Here is a 20,872-nt window from a genome sequence, read left to right on the forward strand (position 1 = left end):
ATTCGATCACTTGAAGTCGTAATTTACGTGTTTTTTATATATATTTTTACAGAATATCATGCATCTTCATACATTTAGTTACAATTCATTATTGTTTGTAGCTCCTGCGTGCGGATCATGTATGTGTTTTCATAATTACTAGGGGGTAAACTCGTGCTTCGCGTACGAAAAATGTTTTTGGTTGTGGTATTTTGTGTTTGAATTCACAAAGTTTATAAAAGTAATTAAAGCAGTTAAGTGACCTGCCAAGACTACTCACGTATGAGATTAGGTACGTAGAGTTCTTAACGTATCTGATGACCGAATCTCATTGACTGCGAGATTAAACTAAATGGGTTAAACCAATTCCACAAGTGATACCCGCCAAATACCTTTAATACTAAAGACACTTCGAGCCGAATGGTCTGATGAAAAATGACAATCCTAGTTACTTATCCAGTAAGAGACATCAGATCTAACGACGCTTTCAAAACATGAGGGAGCAAATATTAAAACTCAACAAGGTGAAGACACCAATACTCTAACAAGCCACAGTACTATTTACATCCATCCCTCTCTTACGCATATGGTAACGTTGTGTATACTCCCCCTACTTCTAATTTTATTTTTGAGATATATATAGTTCAATGAAGTTTAAAAAGCTTCCCACGTAACGCGCACACACACCACTCTTTTAATTATTTGGATTTCCAGCATTGTGTTTCTTAGCAGTGTTTAAGATTTGAGACAGGTTGCTCCCCGTGGTTCAGCGACAAGCTTGAAGGCGCAACGCAGACATATCATTATGTATCTTTGAGTTTTACAACAAACAAGCGATTTGAACATCTTCAGCAAAACTATGAGAAAGCTGAATTCGAAACTCTAAGAAAAACTATGAAGAGGTATCACTAGAAGTATCCCAAAGAACATCTATACAAACTTTGGTAAAAGTTCAACCTAATGATTAAGACCTAAAAAGATAAGACAAAATCTTGAACATTTAATAAGCACTGTAATTGGTTACCAATTACTTCAGCTCGTTCTTATTGGTCCAACGAGAACGTTCCATGTTTCTAATACAGTGTAACGAACAGTTCTTTCCCTATCTTAAAATGCCGTGACATAAACATGAAGTAAATAGAATAATAAAGCAAGTTAATAGAAATATAAATTTTAGGTCATAACCTAAAGCCAAAAAAATATTTCGATACCTGAATCACTTCCTAAGTTAGTTGCTCAGCCAGAATTATATTTTACTACTGAAGCTACTTGTTAATAATCAACTACCAGGTCATAATTCAGTGACCGACGTAAACCACCAGTCTATAACACAATCAGTAACACACATACTAACGCATACAATTTCTTACAAAGAAATAATTTTATCGCGAGCAAACGTGAAAGAATTTGTTTGTTTGTTTTGTAATCAAGCACAAAGCTGCACAATGAGCTATCTGTTCTCTGTCCACCACGAGTATCGAAAACCGGTTTCTAGCGTTGTAAGTCCGCAGACATACCGCTGTGCCACTAGGGGCGTTATGGAAAAAGCTTTTGATGAGTGATTTATATCAAATAACTGATAAAGATTTTATGAATCAAGAACATTTAGACATAAAAGTTAAAACAGACGCAATCCACATTAGTTTTTAATCGAATACAATCTTCTCTGCCTAGTAAACTATCTTTTAAACAAGTATTTAGGTACAGTTACATATAACTGAGGTCAAGAGATGCTTATAGCATCTGGAGTCGGTATAACATCTTGGAAGATGAAGATCAGGATGAAGTTCTTTATCAGCTAGTAGGAGAAGGATCCCTCAGTTCAAACACTTTATAATTTCCAAAAGTATCAAAATAGAAACATTGACATTTATCCCTGGAACCGTTCTCTGTCTAACCTACAAGCTAGGCTCTAGTGAGTGTAGTTACAGAATTGTGTCAATGGATAGTCCTGTGGGTGCTAGGAGAAGGAAACAACAAATTGTTATTTTCAAAATTGTGTCAGTAGTTATACAATCTTTAAAAAAAAGCTTCAACTAATCACCTACAGTTTGACAGAAAAAAGTGCGAAGAGCATAATGGCTAACGTTGCATACGATGGATAATAAAGATCAAGGAGACAACAAAAGGAAAACAGCAAACTGAAAAAGAAACGTACAATTGAACTGGTGAATATGATTTAAAAATCAAGTCATTAAAGCATTATAGGAAGCAGTATAAAAGTCTAAAATTGTAAACTGTGATAATAACAGCTTAATAGCCAGAAAATGATCACCTGGGAATGTTTTATAAGAGTACAATGATAATTTTCATTCATGAAATGCATGTTTAGAGATATGAAGACATTAATATTTTCATGTAATAAAAGCTAATATGGACTTTTCACTTTGTTTATCAAGATATGCAATTTAAGAAAATAAATAAGAGAGGCTGTGCGAAGAGGTACATGTATATTTCATGAATAAACTTTTGAACTATGAATCATCAACTTTAAAAGTACTACTACTACATTGCAATATACTGTGTTGCGAATAAAAGTGAAAGAAATTTTAAAACGGAATTTTAAATAAATGGTTTAAAATAAAATACTTCAAAAGATATAAGGCTAAGATTTTGTTACTGATTTATTTCTTTGCTACTAAATGAACAACAGAGATGAAATTATAATATATTTTAATTCATATTTGTTTGTATGAACGTGTTGGGAAATTATTGAAACGCATTACCACGATCGATCATTATTTTATTAGCCTATGCACCATAAAATAATAAACTCATAATATTGGAACTTAATAATTTAGAGACTTGGAGAATTAAAACTTGATACTTTTGGATGAATATACAGAATAATTTGCCGAATTTTACTTTTCACTAAGAAATATAAAGGTTATTTATCTCAAATCAATAACAAGTTTACCTGTGCTCATTCTTCTTAACCAGTAATCTTGACTCAAACTAAATAACAGGCTAATTCTATAAACGTTTACTTTCTTCGAATTTTTTGTATAAACTCTCCAGATTTCTTATAATCCTTCAGACATTTTACCAATTCCCTAACACACACTTACACAGTCTAAAATCGTCCTTCTTGACTTTATTGTTATTTGTAATTTATTTCAGGCACAGCTATTCTGTAAAAACTGCTTCTCCCTAAGCTGTAAGGTAATGCTTTGAAAGCTTGTCAAATGTCTTTCCTTTTCACTATCTATAATGATGACGTGAAGAAGTCCTTTGGTTAATTGTGTTCATTAATCAGGGCTGTCACTAACTCTGATAATTTTTCTTCAGGATTTTGATCCTTTGAAATCTCTTCTATAACATAAGTTTTAGTTTATTTCTTCCCATTAACTGTTCTGAATCAAATCTGGATTTGTTATTGTTCCTGTAATGACTCTTAGTTGTAACATACTTGACTATATCACCTTAATATAAACTCAGTAGACTTATAAGTACTGACAACACACACTATCTCTTTATCTTTTCAGTGACCGAGTTCAGCTTCTCGTGGATAGGATTAATCATTAACAACTTTGAACGGAAAGTACATTAACTAAACAATAATACTGAACACTATGAATTACAACACCAGAAACAACGTATTCAGTGATCAGTTTGCAATGAATCATCAGTTTGGTAATTTTGCTGTTAACGAGATTTTTGGTTTTAACCACAAAAATTTCCCACTAAATTGTCGCCAAAAACGCACTCGACACTTTGTGGCTGAGATACGCTAAGAGCGACGGTAAATTCCCACTATCCGGTTAGACAAGAGTAGCCCAAAGAATTGACAGTGGATTCTGTTGACTAGCTGCCTTTCAATGTACCAATTCAAAATAAGGGACGGCTATGCGCAAATAACCCTTTAGTAGCTCTGCGCAAAAAAAAAGATCGAAACACACAATATTATCATATTGTATTAAAGCCTATAATGTCTAACGAAAAGTAATATTAACACTCGACATAAATACTTAATCTGCTAATTATTTATTAGTTGAGTTGAATAATAATAATATTAAGTAATTAATTAAGACAAAAATAAAATGTAGTCATGAGAGATTTAAATTATTGAATACACTTTAAAAAGTAGAATTGTACTTCTCACAAAAGTTAATAACTGATTTGGTTTGTTTGTTTCTTTAACAAAGCCATATTGGGATATCCGCTGTGTCCACCGCGGGATATCGAACTCCGGATTTTAGCGTTGAAAGTCCTTAGACTTACTGCCATCCATCCGGGAACTTAAATAGCTGAGAAATCTCGTTTGTGAAGAGTAATAGCTAAACAAATCCTCTTGTATCTAATAAATTGTGAGAGTAAACAATGAAGAATAATTTAGGAGGAATGTTTATTTACTGGACTGCAAAACGTATACACTTTGAAATGGAAAGTGTCAGTTTTATTTAAACTTTAACCAGTCTGCGATCGCGGAGTCGAACCCGTCACCGAACCAGCCTGGGATCGTTATAACGTTGCGATCTGATATTGTTTAACTTGATATTTTGGGTTTTTTTTACACTGCTATACAAACTTACATTATAATTTAAACCAAAATTACCGAGAAAAAGTTATTTCACGATAAATGTTGCATATTACCTTAGATATAAAGTATCATTAATCAAACGTTCAATTACGAAATGTTTTGTTGAAATTCGTGCAAAGCTACTCGAGGGTTATCTGAGCTAGCTGTTCCTAATTTTGTAGCGATAGACAATAGGAAAAATAAATAACCAATATCACTTACCGCCGATTCTTGGGCTACTATTTATCAACGAACATTGGGATTTTACGTACGTACAAGAGTGGGTAATGTACAAAGCTTTGTTATAGTTTTTCCGTGCTAAGTTTTTGTTATAATTAAAAACTCAAATTTAAATAAATACATAAAGCAACTTTTTAGCTATAGGTACCACCCATAAAGGTTCCTAGTGTTTGATGGAAAGGGTCTTGGCCCCCTTGTATAAAAGTGTTGTAAAGTTAAAACAAATGCAAAGTTTGCAAGGATTTGTTGAATGCGACGCAAAGACATTTTCAAGATAAATATATATATATATATTTCGCCTTTAATTCCTTACTTTTGTATATAAAAGTAGTGATAATGCACAGGCTAACAATTGATATATATTTTTTTTATATAATACCCCTCTGCAGACCCTCTTAGAGGTTCAGAGAGGCCCGGACACTTCTATCTTTTGAGGCCCCTGACAACAATAAAATAAAAAGTGATGACGCATGAAAACAAAATAAAACAATCATTAGCCCAAAAGAAAAGTGAAACAAAATGTGAATATTTAATTTGTATATATAACTTGCAGCTCTAAGCTGAGAGTGTGTGTGCCACATTTTGTCTGATTGAGAGGCACATAAAGACAAGTCGCGAAACTTAACAAATGCAACAAAAAATTACAAGTGTTTAAATTTGAGGCCCCTTTGAACTTGAATCCCGGGCCAAATGACCCTCCTGCCCTCTCCCCTAATTAGCCCTATTCCTCTGTGGCTCAACGGAAAGTATGAACGCTTATAACGTTAAAAATCGGGATTCGACACCTGCGATGAGAAGATCAAAGAAAGCCCGTTGCCTAGCTACCTGTTTCAACAACAAGCAAAAATTCTTTGAGAACTAGTATGCTTAAATGTTCCTTTCATGTATTTAAAATCTTTACCGGTTAGAACTGATGAATAGATATTTAACTACAATATTTCTGTCATAGTCTGTAAGTCTGTATTAGTATGCTATTGTATTTAATTTAAGAATATTAGATGATTTGGCTAATGAATATTATTCCAATTTTCAGTAAGTATAACAATGTCTAATCATAGACCTTAATATGTTTCTACATGGCACTTTATTGGATTTAATGTGTTTGTTTATCTCATTTTATCATGTTCTTAGTGTTTCTAGATTAAAGTTCAGTTCTTTGAAATAAATTATAAGATAATCGTTTCTACAAATAAAACAATAGTTGTTGTCAGTTTTATAAACAAGAGCTGTGAGGTATTTACCATGCAGGGTTTATAAACGTTCAATAACGTCTTTAGGAAAAATAAACCTTGTTCGTAGTTGTTCTTTAAACACCATGTGCGTTTTTAAATTATGTCTTCATTTCTCTACTTTGATTATCTAAATTTACTCTTAGATTTATTTTTTACACCATTTGTATAAAACTACGTTAAGAAATTTAGTAATTACTTGCTTTATGCAATTTTAGTTGATTTGAGTACATTCCTAAAATTCGGGATAACTGCTCATTAAAAGACATAAATTATCGTTACTTATAATTTTAATAAAATTATTCATTAGTTGTCTTATGTAAGGTTCTGTTGCATATGAAATTCTTGCAAGGACGGCTAAGATGTTGGGTCTTACGTTTCTCTGAGCAAGAAGATGGGAATAAGGAGAAATGAAAACTATCACGTGGAGTAATAAATTTATTATTCATGGCTTGAGTTGTATAGAAAGATCTGGATTTGACGGTAGCCTGAGAATATGTTGGTTATTATTGTGTTACAATAACAATGAAGAATGGTGAGGTAGCATAATGTTTAAGTCTCTTGTAGTTTATTTGAGCTTGGTCCAATGGTAATAGTTAAAACAGAATGTGAAACTATACGTTGATTACATTGACGAAATTCTTTGAGAAAGGACCATACCGCTTTTCACATGGTATTCCACCTTGCTTTATTGCACATTGTATCCAGCATTTTGTTTACATATGTCTTGAAACTGTTTCGGCCAGCTAATAACACTGAAGTGAATCAAAATTAAAATGCTCTGAGACCTTTTTTGAATGACGATTATGGGACAGAAAGAGCAGTCTAAAACTTGACCATATTAGGACTTGCTTTTCATGAGAAGTTGTAATGAATCACACCACATTTTTAACAACAAGTGGTGGCAAGCATTAGTAACAAAGCCCAGGCAATGATTTATGACATTAAATTCTTGCCCAAGAAAATATTCCAGTCCTTTTGATAGCATGATGTGTAGGTAATACTAATTGAGTGACGTGCTAAGTGTTTTCAAGCATACGTTGGTTACAAAGCTTGTTAAAATTGATGTTCCTATATCTTTTATTTCTTTCTACAATTTCTGAAATATTAGTAGATATTGTAAGACAAAAGCTGTATTCAGTCATACACCATATTAATTAATACTTTGTTTTTTGCAATCTCGAAAAGATTCAGTACTAACACTAAACATACAGAAAGCAAATTTACAAGAAAAAAGCTATCCACACTTAATTTGACATATATTTTTATGTCACTATGCTTATTTTCGTTAATAAGATTTGAAATAACTCAATTTACAAACACATTTCTTAGAATGTGATAAAATTTCAATCATATCTTTTATATTATTCCAGTTTAGTTTTCTTATTCCAAGAACGTATATTATTACTGTGTGGGGGATGGTGTTGGTATAGTGGTTAATACTTTGGACTCATAGTCGAAAGGTTGCGTGTTTGAGGTTTGCCTGCATCATGTTGTTGTGTCCTTGACGAAGACACTTTATCCTAATTGCATAATGGATATCAGCGGGCAGCTGGGGGTTTAACTGCGACAGACTCTAATTTCTTTCAGGAAGTATGTCCTATCAGGCGCGAAAAGGACTGACTTACTTTCTTGCTTTTTATTATATTACTGCCACTTTAATATTCTTTTCAATTTGCATTTTTGAGCTATTTGCAGGATGTATTTAAACAACTTCAAATTAAAGTTATAGAGCTAAATTATTGTACAGGCTTAAAACTTCACAATTTTATAGTTAATACTTCACGTATTAACAAAGAAACACACTCTCTCCTCTCTTCATCGTGGTATTTTAATCTTCATATTTCACATATATATATCATGGGTTTGGCTAGGTTTGTTTTTTTCAAAAGTGATAATACTGTTCTGAGAATAATTTCTAAAATGGATAATCACTGGTTGCTGTTATTCATGATGAATTTATTCGAATTTCAGCAGATGAAGTCTTAGATGAATGCTTGAAAACCGAGATGTTGGAAACACTACAGAGGCAATTTGTACAAAAAAGTTGAAATGGAAGTTTTGGAAAAGATAAAATTACTTAAAATCCTTTTAAAATACGAAGCATGACCACTCTCGATATAACATAGTGATGACAGTTTTCGTGGGGGAAAAATATCAACTTAACTCACAAACTGACACTAAATTATAGTTTGATTAACTTCAATAAATTTAAGTTGATTATTAATAAAAATATAAACCTGAAATTCAAAAACTAATTTGGATAAAAACTAAGATAAAAATTATTTAAAACAGTAATATAGAAAATCACAGAAACAATACAATCAAAAGCCATAATTTAGGCCCAATTCAGATAATAGATGATGAACCCAGAACTATAGACAGAAAACTAAATGACGATCAAAGATGTGAAATTATTTAAAAGAGGACCCAAACAAATAATAAATATTGAATGTCTATAAAATGATGTCTAACTCCCCAGACGAGACGCTTTACGAAGGAAATCTATTATATTCACATCAAAAAGGAGACAAAGTTCTCTGATAATGGCTTATGTATTCTGAGTCTTCAAATAATATGTTTTGCTTTTGCTGTGTTCGTCTTGAAAAACGTAATAACGCTGTTTCTAGAGGCAGCTTGAATGCGTGAAAATGTCTTTCTTCTAGTCTGAAAGAACATGAATATTCACTGCCATGTGTACAACATGGAATCATTGCAGAACTTGAGAGTATGGACCAGAGTCGATAAAACTACAGACAGTGTCAACATGGAATCATTGCAGAACTTGAGAGTATGGACCAGAGTCGATAAAACTACAGACAGTGTCAACATGGAATCATTGCAGAACTTGAGAGTATGGACCAGAATCGATAAAACTATAGAAAATGTCAACATGTAATCATGGAAAAACTTGAGAGTATGGACTAGAGTCGATAAAACTATAGACAGTGTCAACATGGAATCATTGCAGAACTTGAGAGTATGGACCAGAGTCGATATAACTATAGACAGTGTCAACATGGAATCATTGCAGAACTTGAGAGTAGGAATCAAAGGTAATAAAACTATTGACAGTGTCAACATGGAATCATGATGGAAACTAAGAGTAGGGACCAGAGACAATAAAACTATAGACACTGTCAACATGGAGCTAATTTCAATAGGAAACAACTGCTAGAGATCGTTTGCAAAGCTTTTCGTGGAACAACAGAAAAGCTTCATAATTCTACAAATTGAAATTTCCTCGGTCAAGTTGAGCTGTTGTATAGTTTGACCTCACAATGAACGAAAAAGAAAATGTGAGGCGAATCCAGAAAAGGGAAATTGCAAATCATTACCTCAGTAAAGATAATCAGAACGAATTAATTACCCGAATGGAAAAGCACATTCTTCAAGCTATTGTTGAAAAGATTAATGAACTTCACATCACACGTCAGCCACACCAAGCAACTGTCAACTTGATTGTTAACTATCAGTTGATAAATCAGTTTCGGAATATTTTACTTGATTTCCTGTTATTGAGGTAACTACTGGAAAGCCTCCCTTAAGTTCGCTTGTAGATGTGTGTTGAAATGATGCATAAACCCCTGGCCTTAAGAATACCGTTGCCCTATCCACAAAAATGGATTGACCGTCATTCTTATAACTCATACACATCTTAAAGTGAAGAGAATATTTTGTGGTATCATAAAGGTTCGAAACCTACTCGTCTACCTGCACTCTACTATAGGAAGTCAAAAATTAAATATCATAATAAAGTAATATATTAATAACAATAATACATTAAAGTGATTATTAGAAAAACATGGCTTAATGATGGTAATCTTGTTACCAAAACTAGTCGGCCGAAACAACTAATAAGGACTGTATCTTTTATTGTGCCAAAAAATGTCACCTTTTTTAACTTTTAAAATACAATAGCACAATAGTCCGCAAAGAAAGTGCGTAAATTACACCATGTTAGGTCATGTGAAAGGATGAAAGTTACAAAAACCTGAGAAGCTGAAATGAACCAGTAGGAGACTACTTATCGATTTGGAGTATTTTTTGGTTTTATTATGTCACTTACTACAGACTCAAACAACCAGATCCACCGGCTGCAAGCACTCTCTTGCTTTGCAGAAGTTGACATTTCAACAGGGCTGCCAAGAGCCATCACGAGCACCAGGAAAAAATGTGTCCTCTCCCTGTAAAGCTTTTGGAATGATGTCGCATAAATGTACTATTAATGTACGGTTAATATTTCTTTAAATGTGACACACAATTTTTTTTCCATTCTTAATGGTCTCATGGTGGGCACTAAACCCCGTGGAAATATCTTTATCTTCTTGGTGGGTCTACATGTCAGAGTATTTATGGTGTAAGAACATTTACTAACAAGGATTGGTCAAACACATTAGAAGTGTACTACCCAATGAATCATCTTCTAACATCGTAGAACTGTTCTATAGGGAGATGTCAAATATCTTCGCGATCCGACCAATCAGAGATGTTGAACAATCTGGCTTGCCTCACTCTTAGGCAGACTGGTTAATAAGCAGATATCATTACAAGTCCTAGCAGAGACCCACAAAACATTTGCGGCCAAATAAGTGTCTTTATTGCAACAGTACTTCTTTAAATACAGAATTTATAGACTAATACAAAATAATTCTAATCGCAGACACTGAAATATATAAGCCCACTTGTCTTAGTCCTAACATTAGTTAAGCCTTTATTAAGTACGACCTATATTCGATAAAGAGATAAATGTAACTTTGTACGTTTTTGCTTTAGTTCAGTTAGGGCTAAATCTTACCGCACTTAATACTATCAACAAATAATCTTCTAATATTATTCTACGGCCTAACGTTAGATCTTTTTAGTCCAAATATATCTTTAGTTTTCGATCAATCGTAGACTACTCGCTTCTAATTGACAGGAAGCCAAACTACTCAAATTTTGTAATAAGTTGCTATGACAGCAGTGCGTGACTGAGAGAGATAGAGACACAAACTGTGTTTTATAGCATTAGATATTTGGTGTAGTTGTGTGCTCTCCATAAAAGAGTGGTTCACTTGTGCAGCCAAAGTGCAACACATGGAACATAAAAGGTACTGGTGGCCCTGAACAACATTTGCCAAGACTGAGTGCTACAGTAGTAGGCACACTAACAATACGAATGTGACAAACTAGTATATAACAACGAGACAAAACTGATTAAGGTGATGATTCTGTGAAACAGTGGATGCAGTTGAAACACAAGGATCCTTGTCCCATTTCTATGAGCATTGCACTGAACCATCCTGAGTAAATTTAATATATCTATTAAAGGAATTATTCAAACAGCAAAATAAGATATGTTAATAGCAGTAAAAACAACACAAAGAGTTCTACTGAGCTTGAAACATCAGGTTACTGAAGAACTCTGACAACTGAACTTATCTGTAATGGAGCTTAAGTGTTGGTTTGGTCTGATTGAGAATTGTTATATATGTTGAATACAAGGTAGCTTTGACTTAAAAGGGCCTACAGGAGGTGCCCATAACATGACTTCATTGTATTTTGTGTACAGGAATGGTAGCTACTGACAATATAATTGGTATAATTATAGGGGCTGCAAAATGAAGCTTTTCAACCATCACATGAGTGATCACGTCTTATACACATTGATTGACTAAAGCTGTCATATACGAAATAATGTCTCAAAGAACAATTGCATCAGCTTTTAGGTCCAGTTAATCCTGGTGCCAGAAAGTTAAAAAAAAAGGCTAAGTATGGAGATGTAACTCGTAGTGATGACAGTGAGGAATGACCAACATGAATTAATATCAAGGTAAGAACTATTATGAATAGCTGATAGAGCAAGCATTTTGGGCCAACACGTGAATGATGGAATACTGAAACTAATTAGTGGCTTTCCACTGGCAAAATAAATACCGGAAGTAAAATATATAGGACATATTTTTTGGTTTATGGAAGTGGATAAAAGGGAACAGAACCAAGCTGAATGCCATTCAAAGACTCGACAATAAGAAAAGGGAAGAAAATAAGCAACTGATGGGCCTCAGGTCAGTGTGGAACACCAACTCAAAATAGCAGTGTGGTCTCTGGTCTCGCAAAACAAAGTATCAAACGTTATAGTACTACTGTGAGGTTATTGTAATCCAAGGGAAACCTTGGCTCAAGAAAGCTGATTTTAGTAATAAGTGAAGATTTGAAGACCTAGTACTGAGGGTTGAGTGCATTATATTAAAAGGATTTTGGAGCCTCACTACGTTGCTACATTCTATGTCACCATATATGGTCATGCTCTATTTGCAAACTATGTATCTTGATAATAGCCATGTAACATTATTTCCATTATAAAAGGTACCATCATAATGCTTTCATGTCAAAAGCATACCACGTCTCTCTGAAATATTTCCATAATCCATCTAGTGTATAAAGACAATGGTTTTCCAGCAAATGTTTCAACATCTTATCGCATAGAAATCCACATATGCTGCACCTGATAGCTTGGCTAGCATGTCTTTGCAAGGTATGGCATCAGTGCTTGTTTCATTCTTCAGCTGTTTGAGGTATGCGTCAGTTGAATAGGGTGTATGACTGGAAGCCTTATCGTTGTGTACCTGTACGCTACTGGCCTTGTTTTCTTATGGAAATCCTTCATTCTTATGGTATGTAATGTTACCTGAGACACGTGGATGGCTTTTATCACTGACTTTTGTTTGTGGATTCTCACTTATTATAAGATACTGCACTTTGTTCACCATGAATGAGGTATGTCTTGTGGTTGGTCTCTTTCTGGGTGGTCCTGGTGTCCAAAGTTGATACGTGTTGCTATTTTCCAATATCGTTAACTACAAATAATTTCACGTCTTGGAAATTCTAATTCTCCTATCTGAACACATATTCATGATCTAAATCTATAAATATTTTGCGTCAGAAAGGACTGTTGTGTACCTTTCCTAAAAGAAATCCATTTTTGGTGGCATCACACTAACTAAAAAACATCAAGTAATGTTAAAATGTTGATCTGATACAAGCCCTTCCACTGCGATCTTATATTAGCTGTGGTATTCACATAAATTGTTGAATTGCAAATCTAGCATCATTTTAAAATAACCTACTCAATCCTGTATGTGGAAAGACCAAATGAAGTGATTTATTACTGGCGGAAAGAAAGATATAAGACATGGTGTGAAGTTGAATTGAAAAATAAATACCTTATTAGTGAAGAAGAGCTGAAGATTAAAGGCTGATCATTTATTATTTTTGTATTTAATGTGAGATATTAAGTTGAAATATAAAGTCAATGAAGAAAATATACTTTATTTAAGTAAAAAGAGTAAGCAATAGAAAACTGTATTTAATATAATATGAAGAAACTGAAATAAACTTTACTAAGAATGAATATCAGCCACATAAACATTCACCAGATATCGAAAGAAGAAATGAAAGGTAAACAGAACTTCACAGTATGTCTTAGTTCTTCCTATACAAAAATTAATTGTCTGGAAACACCAAAACTACATTCACAGTCCACCTTCTCTCGCCCCCCAGTGGCACAGCGGTATGTCTACGGACTTATACTGCTAGAAACCGGGTTTCGATACCCGTGGTGGGCAGAATACAGCTAGCCATTTGTGTAACGTCGTGCTTAATAACAAACAACCACCTTCTCTCTGTAACTGACGAATCAAAAACTGATCACAAGAATCTGGAAGTATCTTTACTCCTCGTGACAGTTGTAGGTTAGTCCCGCATACACAAGGTAAAGCAGAACATAATACAACTACCCTATGAAATTGTAGATAGCTTCCGTGATCAGACCGTGCTACAAAAATAATATACGGCGGAATCGACTAGATTTCATGTGTTCCAAATATCTAGCATGAAATATATACTAATGAAGTATGAGGTATGTGGTAAGTTAATACCACAGAAACAAAAAGTAGGCTATGCAAAGGATGTGATACACCAATGTAGAAACTGGACCCGTGTAACTACTGGGCAGTCATGTATATATCTACGGAGAAGTGTAGTTAAAATATTCTGTAAAGGAAATGATTCTGACACTGGTGACTGCAAAAACTAATAACTGTAGCAAATGTACCATGTAGAATTCAGCATTTTCTTATACATTTGTGACTATTACTGTCAGGCAAGTCTAGACCATTACTGAATGACTATCAGACAAGTCTGGACCAGGGACAAACAGAAGAACTTAAGAAACTGTTGTCCGACTTCATATTCATCTTTGTGAGGCCTAATGGATGACTGGAATGAACCCCTAGAACATTGGAAATGTGTATCCTATTTAACAATAAACTGGCTTTATACTGCGAGAAGACATCTTGTGACCTTCAAAAAAGTCTGTGATTGTTGCTAGTAGGCATAGATAAAAAGAAACATGAATAAATGCATCAGCTTTAGGAGCATATTATAGTAACATGAGTAGACGAATTTCCTCTTACGTGAGTAGATGAACTAGAAAGAGAGTAATAGTTCAACTCACTGGATTTTGGAATTCAGCTACTGTTACTTCAAAATGTATGATAAGAACTAGTCCAAGACCAGCTTCAACTTTGAAAAGGTTTATATGAGTTTCAGGCGAAGTTTCAACTATCTTTCCATGTCTTTTGGATCTAGCATTGTGCATTGAACACATTCTTAATATACGTGGACAACATTTTAGTATTCCACAAGACATTTCAGGCCACTACTAAAAATTTGCTTTTTGTCTTCAAGCATGTGAGGAGTGTTGATATGAGACTGAAACTGGGAATTTCTTTGTTGGTGGAAACAAAAATAAATTTTATCAGGAATATTGGAGGGCGAAATAAATTATCAACAGGCCTTTCCAAGATAAAACAAGGAACTGAACTTGAACTAAAACGACATTCACAGCTTTTTCGACTTCGTCTTTTACCCTGAACTATTTGTAGCTGACTTCTCCATTATCACTATACCATTATCAGGTTAAATAAGACAAATACGCACTTCAAGTTGACTGATAACTGTGAACATACTTCCAGTTGCTAAAATTTGCTCTCATGGACACACATTTAATCTATAGCAGGACTTCCAATGTATCTTCACACTGATAATATTTACATGGATCTGGGCGCAAGATTTTAACAAGTACAGAACAAAGTCAAAAGCGGGATTGCATACACCAGTTGAATGTTAAATAGAATGGAACTATTGTAAGTTATAAATTTTGTCGAATTTCATCACTTTCTGTTATTGTATGGATTTTACCATCACTGTAGTCTCCCGTGTACCACTTAAATGTCTGGTGAATTTTCAAAATCCAGAAAGTATTATTAAACATTAGATGAACATTCTGTGATACATTTTTTATCACTCAGCATTAGCCCAATTAGTGTCATGGAAATAGAGAGAGACTATCCTTTCAACCCGTGAAAGCATGCCCATTTCCTGAATGTTATAATTTAGCTCAAGGAACTAACAAACTAGTTGCAGTAGTAACAAGTAACAACATTTCCATCTCACCAAAATGCAGAACAACCAATGAGTAGTGCACTAGAAAGAACTGGAAGAAGAACAACGTAAGAATCTAAACTTGGTGTATACACTACAGAGCAAGAGGAAGGACGATTCCTTGGTCAAAACAAGAATGAAAAGAGCAATGTAGCCTCTGACTTCAATATAATCAGTTGAATATATAGTGAGAGGGCAGTAAAGTAGTGTATAGTCTTCGAGTCTATATGCTGTGAAATCCTGTGAATTCTTCAGGTTACCTGAGTACCAAGGGATGTCTTCGACAACTGACAGCCTGTGAATTCGTTTCTGCAGTACATGTGTGTGCTCTGATGGTAATAAGAAAATGTAAGCTAGCTCACCACCATAATGGTAACCCTAGATATATCTGTAACTCTAACAGAAACAAAATGTAATATTCGATGTATACTGAATGCTATTGATTACTTTACTAGGTGAGCCAAAAATAATATAGGGACCACAGCTCAGATGAAAACAGATGTTTTCTATAAATAGTTCATGGAATGATTCAATGCACCACAAGAAATTCACTCTAACCAGGAGATGAACTCCAACGATCAGCTATTTACCAAATTGTATCACGTTTTGGGAATTGTGAAGAACCAAACGTCTTTATATCATACTCAATCTAACAGATTTGCCAATTAAGCCATTCAAACTGACAAACTATGTCAGACAGAATCGACTAGGATGTACATCTCCTATACCTGATAATGGTGACTTACCATGAAACAGAGAAAAAATCAACTGGCTGTTCCCAAATCCCTTACTGTCAGAAAGACAAGCCAGCCTTTCTGTGGATGTAATGTTTGGCCTACCACCAAACTGGAATTTGCCTCAATGCTTGCACATATATATGAAATGACTATCTGATGCAAAGCTTGAAGTACATACACACTCATGTAAGACAATAAATAAGATCAAAGATTTATAGAAAGGTGTACCTACTAGCAGCCAGCTAACTACTGAACTCAGATAGTTAGGTTCTACCATAGATAAGTTTATAGCATATATCGTGTAAAAGCCACTCGAACGGTAGACGTACCAATAAGGAGAAAAAAAGAATATTGATTAAGATCTAAGTAAGCTTGTGGACATTATTTAGTTATGCACCGTGACTTAGAAGAATCAGAAAACGTTGCAATGCATGACGCCTTTACTATTAAAAAAGCGTTGGACGAGGACAGCACAGTGTATGAGTAAAAGGTCTGTCTCCAGAAAACTGGCTGTAGAGAAAGAATGGCCACTAATATATTATGATTGGAATAAGAGTTCTATGAAAACCACTGACTAGGATAGCAGTAACGCAAAGAAATTGAGAAAGAATGCAACCTTTACTTTCTGAGCCTTGACAAAAACCATCACGAAGTTATAAGGATACATTAGGTTAATTTGAAGCTAACAATTAAATCTACCTATCAGTACAAACATTCTGGCCTTGTTTATCCTGTTCACTACTCATAATCAATTTATTTTGTTTTGTTATGATACACGTTTGCGTTTGGAAATTTTGAGAATTAATTATGATTAAACTCATTTTTATCTCAATATCACCGTTTTAAGTATTTTTTTTATGAAAAAAAATTTTAATATACATTTTTTATAGGCCTGACATAGGCTAGTTTCTACAGTGCTTAGAATGTGAAACCCAAGATTCCTGGTTCGAGTCCCATTGCCGCAAAAATTCGCTTGAAAGATTAAGAGCATCGGTCAAGTCCTACTGTTCAGCAAAATACCAAGAATAGGTTGTGGGTGGTATTGACTGGTTACTTTCCATCTGGTTTATAAGTTGAAAATTTGTGGACGAATAATCGCAAGTAGCCTTTTGTATGGCCATACACAAAAATTACGAAACAAACTAACAAAAAATATTTTCCCGATTGAATAGCATTACTTTATTTATATACCAATAGATGGCGAAGCATAATGCATTTAACAAAGCTAAATTAATTAAAGGTTTGTTTGATTGTTTGTAATTAAGCACATGGCTACACAGTGGGCTACCTGTGCTCTGCATACCACGGGTATCAAAACCCGGATTCTAGCGTTGTAAGTCCGCAGACATACCGCTGTGCCACTGGGGGTGCGAAATGAACATGAAACGAGTAAATGTTTAGTTTTGACTATTTCGTTTCAAACACAATTTTAATTTAAAAAAAACAACAACATAAATTACATGGAAAAATTGATTCAGTATATATAGTAAATACATCTCTTCTATAGCAAGATTCAAATTATCGTTGTATTAAAACAATGTTTTATTTGTTTGAAGTTAAGCACAAAGCAACACAATGGATTATTGGTGCTCTGCCCACCACGGGTATCGAAACACGGATTCTAGTGTTATACGCCCGCGTACATACCGCTGTGCCACTGGATGGTGGCACGTTGTTTGATATTTAAATTCCAGCCGACATGCATTCTTTATATGTGAATTGGTAAACACAGTTAACTTGCTAATTATTTTCTCATTATTTTCATTTTGAACATTAAACTTTCTCTTTCTAAAGTTTACACATAAAAATGTACAAATAGTTTTGTCTTCTCACAAATGGATTTTTATTTTTAACGGTTAGACAATAATGAAAACTGTTTTCTGTTTGGATATAAATTAATAAAGATAGTTCCTGTTTAGTGAAAGTTTTATAGTGTATTAACAGATCTTCTGCTATTTTCTATCAGTTTCTCTAAGTATAGAGTCGGACATGGCCTAGTGGTTAGAATACTCGGACTGTGAAGCTGAAGATTCATGGTTTGCAATATAAATGGCGAAACCAGAGGAGCACAAGTCGGTAACAAAGCGACAGTTTAGGAATTAAATGGTCATAGTTAACATTTGGAGGTAAAAAAATTATGAGATTTTTGGTTCCAAATTTCAAAAAATCAACTTTTGACGAGATGAGACAAGACTTATCTGTTGTTATTATTATAATTAATCAAATGTGGGAAAATTGTAAAAAGAAATTGTTAAATATTCAAGATAGGTGTGTCCGTTATAGACTAAAAGGGTGACTGAAAAAAAACCGGTTGGCTCACAAAAGATATAAAAGATAAAATTAAAGACAATCATTATAAATATAAGAAGTTTAAATTGACTGCAATGGTGAGAGATTTGGAGGATTGTAGAAGACCAAGGGAAATAAAGAAAGCAAAACAAAAAAATGTTGGCTGAAAATATAAAAATCAAGAGTAAGGATTTTTTCAAATACATTAAGGGTAAGCAAAATGTTAGGATGGGAGTAGGGCCTTTGGGGGACGATACAGGATGAATAATATCTGATAATTAAAGGATGGATGATTTATTAAATTCTACCTTTTTTCGGTTTTTACTAATGAATATTTAAACAAAATTCCTCATGCTGAAGTTGTTAAATGGAACCAAGATTGAACGAGATGATCACATTAATTCTGAGCATGTTGAAAAAATTATAAAACTCTTGGGCCAGGTAATATTTACCCAAAGATTTTGAAATAGGTTTAGGATTTTATATGTGAGCCACCTACTGCTATTTTTTCTAAGTCCTTGAATAGTGGGCAGGTGCCAGAAAATAAGAAATTGCCTAACTTTACTTCTCTTTTCAAGGGAGATGATACAAATTATAGGCTTATCAGTCTTACATCAGTGGTGGAAAAGATTTTCGAAGTTCTGTTAAAAGATGTTCTGCAAAATCATTTAATGAAATTTGAAAAGTTGTTGGACAGTCAGCATGGTTTCACTAGGGAAAAATCTTGCCTTACTAATTTTTGATATTCCTTGAAAAGGTTACAGTTTTCGTAGATGGGAGTATGGATGTGGATTTGGTGTATTTGGATTTTCAAAACGTATTTGACAAGGTACCACATTAAAGGCTTGTTTAAAAAGTTATCTATATAAGTGTAGGGAATAGGTTGGCTTATTGGATAGAGAACTGGTTAGATCGAAGAAATCAGAAGGTGGGATGATATGATCACGAATAGGAAAACCTTTGATAATGTTTACGAAGGGCTAAGGAGTGTTTTGGATTGGTTGAGAAAAGAAAACTTTAAGCTGAATCCTAAGAAGTGTGAATTATTCCTTCAAAAAGTGAATTTCCTAAGACATATAGTCAGCAGAGAAGGGGTATCTACATGTCCATCAAAAGAATGATTTTTTTTCCAAAATTGGCTAAAACCCAAGAATCAATGTGAGGTAAGAGGATTTCTTGGACTGTGCTCTTACTATAGTCATTTTGTAAAATTTTTCACTGGCAAAACTCGCCCTCTACACAAATTACTTGAAAAACCAATTAAGTTTTGTTGGATGACTGATTGCGGGCAAGCATTCAACAAATAGGAGAAGGTATTGACCAATACTCCTCCTGCATTGGCATACTTAACTCAAGAGGATCCACTCATATTACCATAGTGATTTTGTAATGATTCTTGATTATTAGTGTATCAGAAATAATTCTTCCAAATGAAAATGAACTTGACCAGCGTATTTCCTGTTGAGAATCGAAAGTTATAGAAGTAATTTAGAGACAATTGTGTATTTCATAACCTTTTATTTTAATTGGGGAAATTTTCAAAAATGTTCATGTGTAGTTCTCACACAACATGTGATCAAAAGGTTCATTAAGTTTCTTTTGTTATAGACTCCTTTGTTCTCTGTCATTCCCTTAAGATAACACCTGACTTGTTCATGTGTGGTATAGTTGTACAGTTGCACTTTGTATATGGAAGTATGCAGCAGTTTCCTCTAATGATGCATCAGGTGATACCTCTATGTTACAACATCCTCTATTTTCTAATGGATTTACCAGTCACGTGGTTAACATTATTCGTATGGGTAAGCCTGAAGCTACTGATTTAACTAACTAGCATAAGTTTTATTCAGTCTGGAACATGATTTGGAGAAAATCAGTCAGTGTGAAGTAAACTTTGAAGGAGTAATGCAAGTCTGATCAATCTATGTCCCCAGTTAATGCAATTGCCTACCATCTAATGATAAAATATACACACTATTGTTTTGTGTTTAAATAAAAAGTATTTCATTGTATCTTACACAATTGTGTCGAGTATATTTTATTTCTTAGTACAAGCTCAGTTAGTTTTAGCAGAACACGGAACTACTTCATAACGTATCTTGCTAAACTTTCTATTATATAGCTGACCTATCTTATTTACTTTTAGGAGAAATCAGTTTTATCTCCAAATACCCCAGAGGAGGTAGAAAGGACAAATGTTTAGTCCTATGAGCAGGATATTATTGTTTTAAAGTTCCCATTAAGCAAGGAATGCTAAATTTAAACAGTAATACAAAAGTTCTCAAGACATCTTTAGGGAAGAGAGCCAATTGATCAATTTATGAGTTCAGTGAAACATGACACCCAACATCCAGAAAGCAAGTACTCAAATTGTACTTGTGTTTTGATAA

General features: G+C 33.9%; 1 long non-coding RNA gene across 1 annotated transcript; it reads right to left on the bottom strand.

Annotated features, from left to right (window-relative positions):
* Window positions 1–1,541: 1,541 nt before the first annotated feature.
* LOC111083164 lies at window positions 1,542–3,754 on the bottom strand. The gene is made up of 2 exons (XR_002608841.1): window positions 2,897–3,754; window positions 1,542–1,939 (listed from the first exon to the last, which is right to left on the bottom strand). It is a non-coding gene; the product is annotated as an uncharacterized LOC111083164 (long non-coding RNA).
* Window positions 3,755–20,872: the final 17,118 nt, after the last annotated feature.

This window comes from Limulus polyphemus, unplaced genomic scaffold (assembly GCF_000517525.1).
Source record: "Limulus polyphemus unplaced genomic scaffold, Limulus_polyphemus-2.1.2 Scaffold136, whole genome shotgun sequence".
NCBI lineage: Eukaryota > Metazoa > Arthropoda > Merostomata > Xiphosura > Limulidae > Limulus > Limulus polyphemus.